The sequence below is a fragment of the Ursus arctos genome, unplaced genomic scaffold, assembly GCF_023065955.2.
Source record: "Ursus arctos isolate Adak ecotype North America unplaced genomic scaffold, UrsArc2.0 scaffold_3, whole genome shotgun sequence".
NCBI lineage: Eukaryota > Metazoa > Chordata > Mammalia > Carnivora > Ursidae > Ursus > Ursus arctos.
This window is the reverse complement of record NW_026622985.1, coordinates 54,429,515-54,444,213: the sequence shown is the minus strand read 5'-3', so window position 1 is coordinate 54,444,213 and position 14,699 is coordinate 54,429,515. Positions and strand designations below refer to the sequence as shown.

The 14,699-nt window shown below is 46.8% G+C and overlaps 1 protein-coding gene across 1 annotated transcript in view; it reads right to left on the bottom strand.

Moving 5' to 3' along the window:
- Positions 1-14,699, bottom strand: part of SNX10 (sorting nexin 10) — a 69,623-nt gene that overhangs the window by 54,221 nt on the left and 703 nt on the right. The window lies entirely within an intron of this gene.

The following is a 14,699-nucleotide window of genomic DNA, read 5'->3' as shown; positions in this document are numbered from 1 at the left end:
AGGCCTTGAAAGACTGATACGCTGGCATCTAAATGTTTAGGGGGTGAAAGCAAAAGTGAGAGGAGGGGCAGAAGGCTGAGATGAGTCAAGAGCATAGAGTTCTCGGGAGATGGGGAGGAAGGACACACTGAGGATCCCCTATTTCGGGACAGCTCCCTAAGAGGCCCTGGGCATCCCAGAGTCAGCAAGAGGAATCTGAGCTGTGAGCAAAGAGGGATTTCCAAAAAGCAGAGGGAGAACACACAGGGACCAGGCCGCTGGTCTGGAAAAGGCAGATTCCCATTTCTCCTTCAAACGCCCTACCTCAGGATCATTCTCTCCAAGAACTCTGAAGGTTCTGCTGGCTCATCTGCTCAAGAACCAGTGCTACATGTTGAGAGGACACAGACCCCAAATGGCCAGAAGGGAGCTGACTTCTGAAAGACAACAGGGATAGGCCCAGGCTCACCCCTGGGCCCAGCCATTAGCCTGTGGGGACCTGCCGAAGCCACGTAGGTTAGGTTTCTGCTCCTCCATCTGCGGGGACACAGAAGAGGCTGAAAGCTGGCTTTGACGAAGTAGGTGACTCTGAGTATCCACACAGGAGAGCCAACTATAGATGCCAGAATGTTCTCTAGAGACCCTGAACCCTGATGATCTGGTACTGGTAAGATCCTAGGTGGTGGCCCCTGAATCCAAACCCGGCAGGGTGGCAGAGGGAGCACAGAGGGGAATGAAGAAGATCATCTGGGTTAGAGGTCAGGCTGCTCATTGTGAGGGGACAGAAGAGACAAGGTAAGTGGGCAGAAGACTCTGGAGTTAGGGCTCAGAAACCAACCGCCTCCCCATTTAAAGAAATCTGATCAGCACTCTTGCTCTACTCACTGTCATCCTACCTGCTCAATCCTCCAGGGCACTAAGTGGATGCTCTTCAGTCCAGGGCCCCAGGCCACCACCATCTGGCTCCACGCCCCTAAACAGCCGTATCTTCTGCTCCTTCTCCCCACTGGTGCTCCCACCACTCAACCAAGAGCAGTGGGCTTGCTGCCCTCAGATGTTCCACCATTGCTCTCTGCCTGCCTCTGCCTTACGCATCCACCACTAGGGCAAAATATCAACAGCAAACACGTCCACAGTGCTTGGAATGGCCAGGAACTACTCCAAGCACTTGACACACATTAACTTGCTGACTCTGCACAACAGCCCTTTGAAGAGGCATTATTAGTATCCCCACTTTACAGATCAGAAAACTGAGGCACAGAGAGATTGACTCTCCAGGCCCCATAGCTAGGAAGAGGAAGAGACAAGACTCAAGCCCACAGTCAGCACCAGAGTCCTTCATCCCAACCAGCAACTGCCTCTCACAGCACAGTCCAGCCAGCACCTGCTCCCCAAGCCTTCCCCGACCCCTTCATGGACAGCTCCTTGCACATCTCCATGCCACTTTCCACATTTGCTTGGCACGATTATTGATTAGATTTTGTCATCGCTTCCCTCCTAAATTAGAAAGCCCATGAGAGCAAGGCTTCGGGGTTATTTCTACATCATCTTTGTATTCATTTCCTAAAGCTGCTGTAACGAAGTGTCATCAATTTTGTGGCTTAAAACAACACAAATTTATTATCGTACAGCTCTGTCGGTCAGAAATCCAACACCAATCTCTCTTGGCTAAAATCAACGCATCTGCACGGCTGGGGGCTCTAAAGGAGAGACTGCTCCCTTGCCTTTCCCAGCTTCTAGAGGCTGCTGGCCTTCCCTGGCTCCTGGCCCCTTTCTCCATCTTCCAAGCCAGCCACATATCATCTCTCTGACCCTTCTTCTGTGGGCACATCTCCCTCTGACCACAGCCAGGAAAGGTTCTCTGTATTTAAGAACCCATGTGATTAGACTGGGCCCACCTAGAAAACCCAGCATAATCTCATCTCAAGACCCTCAACTTAATCACATCCATCCTTGAATGCAAGCAAACATGCCCAGGTTCTGGGGACTCGAACATGGACATCCTTGGGGCCATTACTCTACCGCAATCTTTTGCGTGAATGTCTTCAACAGTGTTCCCCTGACCAATATGGAACCGAATCGCCATCGGGCTTCAGCTGCACCAGCTCCTGAACGCTTGATTATACGGTCCTTCCACTGGCCTCTGACTGTAGTGTACATTAGTCTTGTGTGCCCACAATGGCCAATAGCTCTTGGAAAGAATGTCTCCCCTTTTCATAGCCCCGAACTGTGATCGCAGTGGACACATAAAGATGTTTAATCTGGGGATCAAACACAATGCTAATGAATCTACAGGTAGGCTCAATCCCTATCTCGTCTACTGTTTTATTGTCTATTTTTTGTTTCATATTTAGTATTTATTTCTTAAAATATAACACTTATTTCAAGATGTAAAAAATATAAAAGAATATAGAATAATAAAAACTCTCCCTCTTTCTCCTACCTCTTAGTCATTTTTTAGTATCTTTCCAGAACTCTTTTATGCATATGCAAGCACATACACACAGTCATTATTCCCCCCCTTCCTTTCCTGTAAATGGTAGACTCACGGATGGCCCTTTCTACACCTCACTCTTTTTTTTTTTAATCTTTGCTTTTTTTTTTTTAAAGATTTTTTATTTATTTATTTTGACAGAGAGAGACAGCCAGCGAGAGAGGGAACACAAGCAGGGGGAGTGGGAGAGGAAGAAGCAGGCTCCCAGTGGAGGAGCCCGATGTGGGACTCGATCCCGGAACGCCAGGATCACGCCCTGAGCCGAAGGCAACCGCCCAACGACTGCGCTACCCAGGCGCCCCCTCTACACCTCACTCTTTACTTAACAGTGCAGACCGCGCCACAGTTATCCACAGAGCATCCCTGTTCCTCTTCGTGCCTGTGTACTATCCCCTGTGCACATGTCCCGTAATTCATGCTCACCAGCTCCCACTGATAGACACGCTTGCTGTTATGAACAGTGAACACTGTGAATCTATCTGAAGAATAAATCTCTTTAAGCGGAATTTCTGAGTCAAGCCAGACCATGTGAATTATTAACTCTGACAGATACTGGCAAGGCGGCCCCTGTAGGAAACTAATACACATTCACTAAGCGTGTATGTGTGAGTTCTGTTTTCCCACAGACTCCTTAACACGGATGGTTTTCAAAATGTTTTTATCTTTGTCAATCCCAGAGAGGTGAAATGTGGTACTATTTCAGTGAAATTTAATTAGAATTTTAAAAATTACATGTGAGGGTCCAGCGTTTCTTGTATGTTTAGGACCCACTAAATTATTTTCTATAGATTGCTCATATCCTTTGACCATTTTCCTATAGTATGTTTGTTCTTTTCCTTATGGATTTGTAGGAGTTCTTTATGTATTAGGAAAAATAATCCTTAATACATAACATGAAATGCAAATGTATTTTTCTGATTTGTAATCTGTCTTTTACTTTGCTCACACAGGTTCTGCTGTGCCAACTGTTTGTAGGTAATGAATTTTATTGATCATTTCCTTATGGCTTCTAAGTTTTGCACCATACTTAGAAAGCCCATTCCTACTACAGTTATAAAAATATTCTCCTTCGGATTATTCCAGAAACCAATCATCCATAAGCAGTGAAAAGTTATCCTCTATGGTCACGAATTACATCATGGCCGTAAGTGCTATTAGCCGTAATGCACTCACACGGAATTTAAGTTTCTTAAAGTAACTTTTATTTTCTAACGTTCTGCAGTTTCGAAAGCACTGCCCCATGACAGTTGGTGAGGCAGGCAACTTATCCGTCTCATTTTACAGAGGAGGATACCAATATCCAGAGAGGATAAATGACCACCGAAAGCCACACTATGGGGTCCAGACTCAAACCTAGGGCTCCTAAATGCCAGAAACCGTGCTCTGCTCTCCCCTATACCGCCTCTCTCAACAAAAGGACAACATCCACATGCATTAAAATATTAAAGGACATCTCCAAAGTCATTTCTAAATAATTTCAAAAGAAAGCAAATAATAACTTTTCTATTCAAAAAGCAGTATTTACTTAAGTGGGTCACGCAGTGATCCAATTAAACAGTGACTCATCCTCAAATGCCCATGCCAATGTTCTCACCAACTGAAAGAATTCCATGTTCTACAGTGCCTTTATAACCTCACAAATTTAACTGAGAAATAAGAGATGTAGAAGTTCCCAAGAGGGGCTCCTGGGTGGCTCAGTCGGTTAAGCGTCTGCCTTCAGCTCAGGTCATGATGACCTCAGGGTCCTGGGATCGAGCCCCGAGTGGGGCTCCTGCTCAGCAAGGAGTCTGCTTCTCCCTCTCCCTCTGTTCCTAACCCCTGCTTGTGCTCTCTCTCGCTGGCTCTGCTCTCTCTCTCAAATAAATAAAATCTTAATAAATAAATAAATTAATTAAATTAAAGTTCCCAAGAGTCCATGACTTGTAAGTGGATCAGGACGAGTAAGGCTTCTTATTTTGGGGAAGCGGAGAAAGTGAGGTGTATCCAAATCATGGAGGGTTCTTTTCAAATCTCACATACCCCAGCCTTCCCCACCACCAACCCCTCAACAGCCCTACCCCAGAAGGTCACTGCATGCCCCTTCAAGTGTACTGATGATAGAAAGTTTTTGAAAACCACTGTTTCAGTGGACAGGGTCTATATTTGCACAACCCCTACAAAGAACACTCCTCTGGTTCTCCAACCAACACCTTGTCTCCACTCCTCTGCACACTCATGGTGACTAATTGCCCTACAGGCCAGTTCTGAAACTCCCACCTCAGGCCCTTTGTGCCTCTTGTTCCCTCTGATGTGCCCCCCACCTCCCCACCCAACCCACCATGGTGGCTCCTTCCCACCTTGCAGGTCTTGGTTTCAATGCCACCTCCTGAGGTGCCTGGGTGGCTCAGTTGGTTAAGCGTCTGCCTTCGGCTCAGGTCATGATTCTGGAGTCCCAGGATTGAGCCCCCCATCAGGCTCCCTATGGCAGGGAGTCTGCTTCTCCCTCTCCCTCTGCTCCTTCCCCTGCTCATGCTCTCTCTCTTTCACACACACACATTCTTTCTCAAATAAATAAATAAAATCTTTAAAAAAAATTAGTAATAAATGAATAAATGCCACCTCCTCAGCAGGGCCTCCCCTGACCACCCACTAAAGCAAACTCCCCCAGGAATGCTCTACCATTTTATTTTCTCCTTAGAATTTACCACAGTCTGGGGCGCCTGGGTGGCACAGCAGTTGGGCGTCTGCCTTCGGCTCAGGGCATGATCCCGGCGTTATGGGATCGAGCCCCACATCAGGCTCCTCTGCTATGGGCCTGCTTCTTCCTTTCCCACTCCCCCTGCTTGTGTTCCCTCTCTTGCTGGCTGTCTCTATCTCTGTCAAATAAATAAATAAAATCTTTAAAAAAAAAAAGAATTTACCACAGTCTGTATTATTTTACCTATTAATCTATTTTGTTGTTTATTATCTGTCCTCTCAAAGGTCCCCCAAGGGCAGGCACCTTGTCCAAATTATTCATGCTTTATAACCCAAGCACTTAGCAGAGCACCTGGCATATAGTAAGTGCCCAATAAATATTGGGTCAATTAAATTTGATTGAATTCGTCCCAACTAATTTTCTCCATGTCTGCATCACCATCAAGTTTCGAAGCAGCCCAAGCACGTGGGCTGGAGGCGGGGCATCAGAACAAGGGCCCTGCCTCTCCTGCCAGCGCTCTTCCTCTCACCCAGGGTTCATCATTCACCTTGGGAGAAAAGAAAGCTTTTAGTCAGCAACAGCCCCGAGGAGAATGTCTTCGGGACCACATGTCTTCCTCTACTGTTTTCTATCTTTCCTCCTGACCTAACTCCACTGGACAGTAAATGGGGAATAACATCAGTTATGCCACTAGTAATCAGAAATAGTAATCGAAGTAAAAACAGCAGATTGCTAACCATGTGCCAGACACCACGAGGGGCTTGTAACATGAATTATCTCACCTAATCCTCAAGACAGCCAAGTAGCATTACTTCAATTTTACAAATAAGAAACTGTGCCCAAGGTCACGTGGCTAGTAAGTGAGGGAGCCAGGATCCAAAGCCAGGGAACCAGCCCCCCTTACTCACCACACAGTACCCCCTATGCCCAGCACAGCATCCATGCTACATCCTTAGAAATAAACGCTTAAAAGACAGCAAACAATAAATTGAGTTATTAATGTCTCGAATGCTTTAGGGAGCTGAGGGCGGGGCAGAGTTCTGTCTGTATATGAACCTGGGGAAGCCAGCAGCCAAACATCTAGACGTGCCTTTCTCACCCTCAGAAAGGAGTAATACTGAGAGAAGGGTAGTACATTCCCATGACAGACCTCTTTAGTGTCAGGGGCTATAAAGGACCCTCTAAGAATAATAGAGGACAATGGCAATTCAGTTCTATAAGTAATCACTGAGCACCTACTGTGTGATATTCTAGGTCTGGTCCTGGGGAGGGGTATTTTTTGTTAACGGTTAAGTTATACTCTCTGAGTTCTATGACCTAAAGATACCCAGACACAGAAATGAAACAGTTCACTTGTAATGCAAAGCTCACTGTATGTGGGGAAAAAAAAAAAAAAAAAAAAGCACTGATAACAAGGCTACCGGGAAGAATGGAGAGGGAAAGGCTTCATGGAGAAGGTGGGGCTTGATGAGACCTCGATGCTTGCATTAGGACAAGCACAGAAAACCAGACCAGGTGATTAAGAAGCAGTACCACTTTTGGAGATCTAGGGATCCAGCCCCCCAAGAGCGGAGGAGCTGTATTGATAGAATATTGCAAGGAAGTAAGTCTCGAAGGGTTCCCATGGGCATCTAGGATGGGAAAGTCCCTGCAGGATAAGAGGAGGAATTTGAACTTCGATCCTGATGGAAGGCAGGGATGAGTGAGTTGCCACGACATGATGGCAATGACTCCCCTGGGGATGGGGTGGAGGAGGGACTGACAGGGAGGGGAACTATAGGCCGGAGGCTTCATCAGGGGTTGCTAGGATGCTCCAGCCAACAGGAGAGATCATGGACCCAAGGTGAGCCGGGGGAGATGGAAAAGTACTTGAAAGTAACAAGAAGCAGAACACAGAGGGTGCTGGGGGCAGTGAAACCATTCTGTAGGATACTAGAACGGTGGGCCCATGTCAGACCTTTGTTAAAACCCGTAGCGTGTACAGCACCGTGAGAGAACCCTGATGTAAAGTGTGGACTTCGGGTGATAATGGGGGAAGGGAGGCCAGCAGTATATAGGATCTCTCTGTGCTCTCCCCCACGTCCGCTGTGAACCTAAAACTGCTCTTAAGAAAAAAAAAAGTCTATTTAAAAAGATGTATATAATGAGAAAAACTTGGACAAGAGCATGACAGGGAAAAGGGAGTCAAGGATGACTCAGCAGCCAGGTGACTGGAAAAAGACTGGTCACCAGCAGAAAGAAGAAGTCAGAAAGGGGGCGCGTGTTTTCAGAGCTGAGCGAGAAAGATGAGGTCGGGTGGGAACACTGAGGTGACGTAGGACAGCCACACAAAAGCACCTTCCGGCGTTTGGAGAACAGTCACGACTGAGGTAAGAAGAAGGTACAGGTAGGCAAAGTAGAGACAAAAGTGAGCATTACATGTTCCTCTTTCAAACCGAGTGACAAATTCCCTTTCAGGAGGAAAGGGTTGCAACACGCCGGAAATAACAAGCTTCCCATCAAGCTGGCCGCCTCTGTCACAAATTGGTCACTTGTGAGAAGGTCGGTCACTTGTGAGAAAAGCAGCATCGGGAATTGTAATCTACTGGTCCAGTTCAAATCTGCTCAAAGTGCCGTCAGTCTGGACACGAAGGACTGGCGAGGAAGGTGAGGGCCAAGCGAGAAGGGAGATTTCACCCTTGACTCCCACGAAGAGAAGCAGGAAGGCACAGCGAGCGGGAAAGCAGAGGAGCTGTTCCGTGCCAAGCAGCCGAGGCTGTGAATTCCCAATCTGCCCTTCACCAAGGGCAAGTATTTAACCTTTTTGTGCCTCAGTTTCCTCACCTGTAAAAAGGGGGACACCTGCCTACTTCGTGATCTGCTGCAAAGGTCGAATGAGCCCACGTGGAGGCGTGTGTCTAGGGCTCGCTGTGTCAGCCACTGTCACCGTTCACTACCGGCCGTGCTAGGCTTTTCCCAGGCCTCGGAGGGAAAAAGGCTGAGGTCTCTTCCTCAGGATCACAGAGCACTTGCTCCTTTAAAAAAATGTTCTCTTCAAGTATCTGTTTTGTCAGATGGAATAGTAGTATTGACAGAAGCAGAAACTTTTAGATCTCTATGCTCTGAAACTCAGCCCACGTGGGTGCAACGCATACCTTGGCCATCGTGTGCAGCAAATCATTTCCCCAGGGATGTCCAATGCCTGACCTTGATCCAAGAAGGTGAAGATAAGCCAGATAAAAAGTCCTTTCTAAAGTGGGTGAAATGCCATTAATAAGTGAAAATACATCTTACGATTTATAAATAATAAACATGAGTCTTGAAAAAATAATAAATAGATAAAAATAAACAAATAAATAAAGTGGATAAAATACCGAAGTTATTATTCCTTAAATTATTTGCCAAAGCGCTGACTATAATCCAAGGGCGCTTGACACATGTTTGTTTATAGACTTGGTAAAGTTCTCACAACAGAGGTCACAGTTTTTCAAGGTTTCTCAACTGTCAGGGAAATGAGCTGACTAGAAAAAACCAGCATCCGGTCTGCGCCTCCTTGTAAATCATTGCATTGATTTCCTGGCATAGGAACTCTCATGTGTGTCGAGCAGGAGGTGGCCAGATTCTCAGGGTCTGATCAACCACTGGTGGCTGATAAAAGGCTCCGCGTCTCCTGCTCTGAGATACCAGAACCCAGAACCGTAACACCACCCCGCAACCCAGCCGGGAACCCGGGCTTGCTGCAAGGACAAGTGCCTTCTCCTCTTTCTCCCCTTCTCCCCAGCTCTTCCAAATGCCACTCTACAACAAGGACAGCCACTGTGTCAGTAAGAAAAGGGAAGAAAATGATCATGTAATAGAAAACTCTTCTTTGCGTGTTTGTATTTCTAATTCCTAAGGAGCACGGGTCCCCAACACACAAAGCACCTTGTTGTGCTCTGCACTTTGAACTGTTTGGGTTTGTAAGTTTGAGGAAGGAACTGGGGAGTAGCCATAGTCATAGAGGGAGAAGCCTGGAGCTCAGAGGAAAATGAGGAGGTAGGGAGGGACGGGGCTCAGAGGCAGAGAGAGGGCCGGTCAGGAGCCCCACGGGCTGACTTCTCCCTAGCCTAGCTGAGGCTACTGGACGAGCCACAAACATGGTGGGGCAGAGGGCTCCCTCGGTGCGTCAGGGCTGACACCAAGGTCAAACAGACAGAGCAGGGGAGACCGCGCTCACTCGCACCCTAGGGAATTCCAGAAAACCTGGGAGGACTTTGCAATCCCCTGGGCCATGGGCTTGTGGCTTCTCACCAAGGTTTATTAGTTCCCTAAGGAACACGAGGCTCCAGATGCCACCTGGGTTAAAAGAGAATGTGCCTTTCTTCCCCAGAACTAATTAAGCAGTCTGATTTTACACCTTAACATCGAAACACCACAGGAACACATCCAAAAGCAAAACATGAAGGGACATCCACCCCCACTTCGCTTGCACGCCAGAGGTCTCACGTGGCACCCAGGTTCTCTCAGGGAAAGGAGGTACACTGGGACAGAGCCAAACAAGCAGTAGTGGACAGGGTGGATGTGCCTCTCCAGATGCGCCCCCAGTTTCTTTGAAACTGGTCCCCAAAAGGTCAAGCTCGTGTGATCCCACCCTGACCCTCTGACATCCACCCCACACTCATGGCCCTGCCACCAGTCTCAGCCATTTGCAGGGACCATTCAGTCCACACTGTGGGGCTGGCAAACCAAGGGAATGACAGGTTCCAAGATATGTTCTTAAAAAGATTACTCTGGGCGCACCTGGGTGGCTCAGTCAGTTAAGCATCTGCCTTGGGCTCAGGTCATGATCACAGTCCTGAGATCGAGCCCCCATCAGGCTCCCCTCTCAGTAGGAAGCCTGCTTCTCCCTCTCCTTCTGCCCCTTCCCCCTACTCGTGCTGTCTCTCTCTCTCTCTCAAATAAATAAATAAATAAAATCTTTAAAAAAAAAAAAAAAAGATTACTCTGGCTTATTTGGGAAACCGGATTGGAGGGGAACAGAGTAGAAAGAGAGACAGGATCAGAAGCTGATTAAGGGGGAGCTGGGCAGGCAGCAGAGCACAGACTGATGGGAAAATCAGCAAAGACCTTGAGCTGGCTCAGGGTGGGATGGAGAAATGGCTCCGGGTGTGGGTGCTAGCCTGGACAAACGGGCGGATGGCAGTCATAATTTCTTCAGATGGGCAAGGGAGGAGGATGGGTTGGGTGAGAGTGGGGAGGAGATGAGGCATGACCAAGAAGTTCAGGAAGCTTCAGTTTCTGAGGCCACAATCTACACAGACACCTCCGTGGCCCTGTACCGCATTTTGCATTCACAATGCTGTATTCTTTTTCTTCAAGAGGGCCCCCAAATTGCCTAAGTGTTAGGCCCTACAAAACTGGGAAGGAGGTGATCAATAGTGTTGGGCAAGTTATTTAAAATGTCTGCGACACATCCAAGGAGTCAGCTTCAATGTGAACTGCATAATCCTGGACCTCACAAGAGAGCCAGACATCGGTATCCGGGAATTAGTGGTTTAAAGTCACGGAAACGAATAAACATGGCTGGTCCAGTGTTTGTCCTTGCATCTGGATCACGTGGGAATCAAGATACAGATTCCCAGGTCTCATTCCAGACCTACTGAATTAGACTATTTAGAAGTGAGGCCCAGAAATCTGCTTAAACAAGCTTCCCAGGTAATTCTTATGCACAAAAACATTGAAAACCACAGATCTCAGGAGAAAGCGTGGAGAAACAAAAGAGGACCCAGGATGGGCAGAAGAGCTGCCAACTGGAGGGGTCAGTGGGGCTGTGGAAGAACACACAAGGGAACAGATCACTTATCTGGTCATTAATAAAACATTTCTAGATACATATGTGAATTACCTATTAATAGCCTTTGCCCATATTTCTATTGGATTATTTTTCCTATTGATTTCTAAGACTTCATGCCTGTTATATATTTTGTAACTATTTGCTTTCCTCATTTGTCATCTGCCTCTCAACTTTGTTTATGACATCTCTTTTCTTACAGAAGTGTAATGTTTCATAAAGTTAAATCAATATTTTCCTTTATGGTTTTTGAGTTTTATTAAAGTTGGCCAACTCCAATAAATAAATAACTCCAAAGTTATTTTTAAACACTATCTCATCTATGTATATATTTTAATGTCTATAATTTGTTTCTGCCATTTAATCTTTACTCCAAATGGAATGCGTTTTTATGAATGGTAAGAGGCAACTGTCTTCAGCAGACTTCAATTCCTGTCTTCACAAGAGAACCATTTCTGGACTCCCCATCCCTGGTCCTCCAGGATATATTTTGAAATCTGGCTGAACAATACATTTCAAAATGTACTGCCTATCTGTACAAAGCTACTTTTTCCAGGTAAACTTGATCAGTTTGTAAAACTTAAATGAAGCTGCAGGGCGGGCTTCAACTCATCACGATCTCATGACCTTTCAGTCTTGCTTACTCATTGGAGCACCAGCCTTTGGCCAGGAGGTGGCCTTACTTCCTAGTGACTCATACTGCACAGAAATCTCGGACTTCATGGAATTTTGAATTTACAAACCTCTCAGCAACAATGTTCTAACACTACAATTCTGCCAAGAGACCCCATAGCCTCTTTGTGACTCATGCATGTTCTCAATCTTTCCCCATCTCCTCCCTGGTTTTTATGCTCCCGGCTCCTACCTTTCCGAGTTGCCGATGCCCATCCTGAATCACAGTAAAGTGGTTCAGTTAATAATGTGACAAGCCAAAGGATGCTGTATTTTAAGCGGCACTTCCAGGAAGCTTTGCTGGCCTCACATACTGCGGCAGCCTCGCAGGAGAGGAGGGAGTCTTTTGGCATCTCATAATTTATTCACCTGGTACCACGTACTCCAAAGGGAGATATGGGAGTGTGATGGAAAGAAGATGAGACCAGGGGACCTGAGTTTTAGCCTCTTTTCTGCTTCTAATGAGCTATGTAGATCAGATGAAGTTATTCTGCCTCTCCACTGGGCCTCCGCTGCCTCAATTGTAAAATGAGATTATTGGAATGGAACGGGCATTTCTAACCTTGCTTTCCACCACAGGTGACCCTTTAAGAATTGGACATAAGCTGTGGATTCTCTCCCCAAGAATAACACACCTTTGCACACAAGTATAAAATCAGATCTTTTCAGGGGGTTCACAGATCCCCTAAAGCCTATCTGTGTATTCCTAAGACCAAGATCACTGACATCTATCACATCACAAGCTATTAAAAAGAACAGAGAATACAACAAATATACACAGAATCACAAAACCTTAAGCAAAGTTGCGTCATTTCCAGAACTGAGAGCATCTCCCCTGCAGATACTAGGAGGAGGGAGTAGTAATTTAGGGAAAAATAAATGAAAGTGCCAATAAGACTTGCCCGTGATTGAGGCCTGCTGGCCCAGCCCTTTACCTACACTCACAGGGGACTGGGTGAGACCTCCCATTCCAGAGCCAGGCTGCCCAGTTCAAATTCTGGCTCCATCATTTATTGGTTGTCTGCCCCGGGCTCTGTGCCAGTTTCCTCATCTATAACAAAAAAGGGAGGGTAAGGGGGTAGAAATCGTACGATCCCAAGGACTGTTAATAATATACAAAGGGTATTTGAAACAGGGCCTGGCCTACAGTAAGCCCTAAATGATTATCAGCTATTACAGAAGGGTGGAACACATTTGCTGAGTGGTTAGAATCCTGAGCTGTGAAGTTTCGGGAAGTCTTAAATACCTCGAGGCCTTAGTTTCCCCAGATGTAACTAGGATCTGCTTCATCGGTGTGTCGTGGGGATTAACGAGACTGTCACATAAAAACTCTCTCACAGGGGCGCCTGGGTGGCACAGCGGTTAAGCGTCTGCCTTCGGCTCAGGGCGTGATCCTGGAGTTAGGGGATCGAGCCCCACATCAGGCTCCTCTGCTGTGAGCCTGCTTCTTCCTCTCCCACTCCCCCTGCTTGTGTTCCCTCTCTCGTTGGCTGTCTCTATCTCTGTCGAATAAATACATAAAATCTTTAAAAAAAAAAAAAAACTCTCTCACAATGCCTAGCACATAGTTAAGTGCTCAGTAAACGTCAGCTATTGCTATTAACAATTCTGGGAGAGAAGGATTATCGCTACCTTTTTTTTAGATTTCCGAATAAAGGGTAAGTTGGACAGTGTGTCCTGCCGACAGTACCCCAGCTAGCAAGTGACTGTGTCAAGACTTCAATTCTCATAAGTCTGAAACCAGAATTTGTAACCACTACCCTCCCTCTATCTCTTATTTGAACAGGGCTAAGACAGCATAAATGCTGATTCATACCCACTACGTTACCAAGAGAAAGAAAGAGGTAGGTGGTAATAGTCTAAAATTTGGGGTATTCTCCACGGAGGTCAACCCTGACTTTGGCAAAAAGCCCCTTTCTGCCACTCTTAGAAATGAAAGACTACAGAGGCTGGACCCTGGTCTCAACCAGTTCTAAGCCTTTCGCAAGCGGTTGTTAAACCACAGCAATGACATCGAAAGAGGAAAAAAGAAGCCATTTCCCATAATAGCTTAACTAACAAAGTGAACCTTTAAAATGAAAGTAGAGATCCTAAGGCTGAAAAAAGATATCAAGAGTGCTCCGAAGCCACGTAAAAAACTGCGGTCTGGAACACAAACATCAGTCTTTAATGAACACACTTGTATTTAGAAAAGGACAGTTTATATCTATTTTTTGGATATCAAGCTCCAGGAGGCTTTCCCCTAAGTAAAATAAGAGGAAGTTCTCACCACAACCCACAGTGGCGGGGACAGAAGTGGAGTGCCAGTCAAGAGACCCCTGGCGAGGCGCAGTGTCACCTGGGCAGGTCCCCACTCTTTCGACACCAGTTTCCTCACCATTGCAACGGTATGGTCGGCACCGAGAATTTTTGAAACGGGCCGGCAGAAGAAACAGGATGGTCAGTTAAAAAAATATTAAGTCGGTGCTAATCACGTTGCTTCACATCTTCATATACTGACTTCTAAATGTATTTTATTTGTGTACCTTTACCCAAAACAACCCCAGTAGTCAATCTTAAATCTACCACTGCTTAGAACAAAAGAGGCCTGAGGGACAGCGCCCCCCGCCGGAAGTCCTCACCAGGCTTACCCAGTACCCCCTTCTGGGACTGAGGTCGGTTCTCACTGGCTCTCTCCGGCATCCACCTTACCCCGAGGCGGCGCTCAGCCCGGGGGGAGGACCGCGACTTCGGCATTCCAAGCCCGCCCCCGCCCCCCGAGGGTGGGAGTCAGAAGCCCCCTGGAATCTAGGCCTGGTTCTGCTTCCATCTGGCCGAAGGGCTCCCCTCCCCGGGCCTTAGTTTCCCCGTCCTTAAAATGAAAGGTTTGAAGGAGATCACGTGAAAGCCTCGTTCCTGCTCTAAATTTCTAATTCCATCATTCCTACAAGTCAACGTGTCTTGCAGAAATAGACGCCCTTCCTCTCCAGCAGGACAGGTTGCCCTGCGTCCCCGCGCCCGCTCTCCTCCATAGCCCGTGTCATCTCACAGAAGTATGATGCATCGGAACTGAAAACAGGCTGTTGCTT